Below are 4,383 nucleotides of genomic sequence, written 5' to 3' on the forward strand. Positions count from 1 at the left end.
ATAACTCACCATTCATATGGTCCCATGTTCATTTGATTTGATTTTTTGTCCCATACAAGAATATATATGGCTTACGAGTAGGGATCTCCACCATTTACAAGTATTCAAACAGGAGGGGGTGGTGGTGACCCCCAGGAAATTTACCAACATTTCATGTGATTTGTTTTATTGTCCCCTACAAGAATGTATATGGTTTAAGGGTGGGGATCTGGACTGTTTACAAGATAATAGCACATTCTCAAATTGAACGGGGTGGGGCGACCCCCAGGAACTTCCCTTTAATTTTATTTGATTAGCTTTATTGTCCCATACAAGAATATATATGGTTTAGGGGTGGGGATGTTAACCGTTTACAAGTTTTCAAACAAGAGGGGGTGGGGTGACCCCCTTGGGACTTCCCTCTTATTTCATTTCATTTGTTTTATTGTCCCCTACAAGAATATATATGGTTTAGGGGTGGGGATGTTGACCGTTTACAAGTTTTGAAACAGGAGGGGGTGGGGTGACCCCCTAGGGACTTCCCTTTAATTTCATCTCATTTGTTTTATTGTCCCCTACAAGAACATATATGGTTTAGGGGTGGGGATGTTGACCGTTTACAAGTTTTGAAACAGGAGGGGGTGGGGTGACCCCCTAGGGACTTCCCTTTAATTTAATTTCATTTGTTTTATTGTCCCCTACAAGTTTATATATGGTTTAGGGTTGGGGATCTGGACCGTTTACAAGATAATAACACATTCTCAAATTGAATGGGGTGGGGATGACCCCCGGGGACCTCCCTTTAATTTCATTTGATTTGTTTTATCGTCCCATTTAAGAATATATATGGTTTAGGGGTGGGGATCTGGACCGTTTACAAGATATAAGCATATTCTCAATTGAAGGGGGTGGGGATGAACTCCAAGGGACTCCCCCTATATTTCATGTGATTTGTTTTATTGTCCTATAATCAATTCTGAAGACTGCATGTATCTATCACTTACAGATTTTCAAGTTATATTCATTTGAAAATTTTAGAAAATAAAATCCCATAGGGTTCTATAGTAAACCCCTCCCTCCTTTCTACCCCCCAAAATACCCATTAATAGACCCCAATGCACAAACAAAAGATTGATGGCTCACCTAGACATATTAGTCTACCATTTTATGAAATTCTAAGTCAATCTGACATGCGGTTTTGGAGAAACACTGCGGACAAGTTCATTTTTAAAGTGGCGGGAGAAGAAGAAGAAGAAGAAGAAGAAGAAGAAGAAGAAGAAGAAGAAGAAGAAGAAGAAGAAGAAGAAGAAGAAGAAGAAGAAGAAGAAGAAGAAGAAGAAGAAGAAGAAGAAGAAGAAGAAGAAGAAGAAGAAGAAGAAGAAGAAGAAGAAGAAGAAGAAGAAGAAGAAGAAGAAGAAGAAGAAGAAGAAGAAGAAGAAGAAGAAGAAGAAGAAGAAGAAGAAGAAGAAGAAGAAGAAGAAGAAGAAGAAGAAGAAGAAGAAGAAGAAGAAGAAGAAGTCTCCAAACTTTGTTTGGGACTTAAATATTCAAATTAAATGTACTTCAATTGGGAAAATATTGCATCAATTTTATTTCAAAATGATATGCTCATGAATACTTCATGAGTGATAAATACATGTACTCTAAATAGACACGATCAGTTATCAACAATAATAGTCAGAAATAATCATCGAATAAAAAATAACTCTAATCAATAACTGAGCTGCATCGGATAAAAAAATGACCTTATTCAAAAAATCTGTTAAATTATTCGGTATAAAATCAATATCTATGCAGAGTTGGAAATTAATTTGAATGTTCCAATCAAAGTCCAATACATGTACATGTATACTTACACTTGCATAAGGTCGATTTCTATCCCATGCAGTTCAACTTTAATTTTATATATATTTCTATTTTCCTGAAAAGTGATCTTAATATAGATTGATAGATAAAATTATCTTTGACGACAAAATTAACCATAAACAACATAAAAGATTAAACATTTGTATTTTGTCGAACAAGGTATTTCTTCACAATTTTAAGGTCTTTAAAAAATACTTTGTTTATTTATTTGTGCTGAAGGAAGAATAATTTACCTTACATAAAAAACAATGGTTTATTTCTTGATCCATGAGGAGCCAACTCCAATTACCCTTCCCGGTCATAATCTATCCCTAGAACTGACGATAAATAAATCATGTGATTTGTGTAAAAAAACAATCTAATGATTCACAATTTTTTTCTCAAAAATGGCTAAGACAAATAATGATTTAATCATTATATTTATGACACAATAAAAACAAAAACATTAATAAACAATCCCAAAATAATAAATGTTAGAACTAAAAAATATTTTCTTGGTTGCTAATTTACATATTCAAAATCACTATCATTCAAGTGTTTTATCAAACAATCAAATCACAAATGATACCAAGAAGTAAAATGACACAGATATACATTTTGTATTTACATATTAAAATAATGGATAAAATAATATTGATACACCAAAACTTTATTGAATGTACAAATGTTTATTAAAAAAAATGGCTCTTTCTTTCCAGTTTTCATTAATACACTACTTAATTAAAAACCATCCCCACTTTCCCATTTCTTAATACATTGTACACAGATGCATTTCAGAAATCTAATGCATTCTGGGTAATATTTTCAAAAGGAAAAACTTAATTGTAACTTCCTAAAAACATTTTAAACAAATTTATCCAAAATTTCTTTTGAATCATGTTCGAATTTGTTTTAACAAAATTTAACAATTTAATCATTTCAGATCTCCAGTAAGTTTACTTTAATATTATGCTTTGACTAGACACAAGACATATATTTTCTAATTAAACTAAAAAGGTGTGAAATCCACACAAATCACATCCTGTTTACATAGAAAAAACACTTGACAGAACATATATTTATTTAAATCCACAATTATAAATCTTAAATGCTCAGCATTTTATTATACAATAAATGCAAATTTTTCAAATGACAACTTTAAAACATGATATTTTAACAACAAATTATGTTGCCATGACAATAATTTGACTAGACAAACTTTTATACACCTATTTTTCAAAAACAACATGTCACTGCAAATTAGCAAGAGAAACTTAGAATTTTTTTCACACAGATTTTAGAAAAAGAAAAATAATAGTTGAAATTGTACATAGAAAAAAATCTTAAATACAAATCAAAATATAGTGAAAAGTCGAGGTAAACACTTCATCCTGCTAAAAAGATTTGAATAGTAGTTACATAATTTAACAATGTATTGCTAATTCAAAACACTTATTTGCAAAATATATCAGATTATTGCCTTTTGCCTGGTAAATTTTTATTAAAGACAGCAGCAAAATCTTTTACACACCATGAAAGTTTATCAACCTTTCCTGGACAATGTGGCCACACTTAAAAATATTTTGGTTTGCCCAAACCCTACCCAAAAGTTGAGACAGTGGGTAGGCATGGTAGGTAGGTAGGCATTTTCTTTTTTTTTTCCCAAAAAAAAATTTGAAGTATCAGATGTTTATTAGTCTTCATGCCTATTTGATTAAAAAAAACCTTCTTCAAATCAGGACAATAAAAGAATTTGAGTAGGCAGCTTTTTTCTGGGTAGGTAGCGTTTGGGCAAACAAACCTATCATTTATTATGGCCTGACCTGTAAAAAAAAAATCCCCCTTCATTTTCCTTCTGATTTTAAATAAAAGAAACATAATTCACATTGTTCATTTCTATTAAAAACTTATAATTTATGATGATGGGAGTTTTTAACGACCTTGACTAGCTATACAGCCCTTGCACGGTCAGTTATAAAGTAATTTTTATGGCAGTTGTTTTTATATTGGTACACAATACTAGACCAAGGGTAAGCCTATTGGAGTGTTCTGATGAGTAACTGACATGTGTTTATAATTTGAATGGTTGATTTCCTAGCTTCTTTGCCAAATGATTGGATTAGGCTGTACATTCTAGTGCTAACTAAACACGCTTACCCCAAAATTTACAAATGAACTCAGCACTAAAGCCAGCCTATCAGTCATAGAACTTTCAGAACTCAAAAGCTAAATCCAGAAAAAAAAGTTAGATACTTAAGGTACCTTGTTATATCTATAGAAGAAGCAATCACAATTTAACAAAATAAAAATGCAGCTAAAATGTTTCATAATAATACTTTCTCACTGTAAGAGATGTACATATTAAAGATTCAATCACATGGAAGACTGATGGATTGCATATTTATAGATAACCTTTGAACTCTTGTGATTGTCCCAGGCATATATATGCTATTTAGTATTTTCATTTATAAGTATACACAGTTTAAAGAAATGTTTTTCAAATCTCAAGCAATTGCAAATCATCTTCACTAGTGCAAGAGTTGTTGTTCTTTAGTAAAA

The sequence above is a fragment of the Mytilus galloprovincialis genome, chromosome 12 (assembly GCF_965363235.1).
Source record: "Mytilus galloprovincialis chromosome 12, xbMytGall1.hap1.1, whole genome shotgun sequence".
In the NCBI taxonomy this organism is placed as follows: domain Eukaryota; kingdom Metazoa; phylum Mollusca; class Bivalvia; order Mytilida; family Mytilidae; genus Mytilus; species Mytilus galloprovincialis.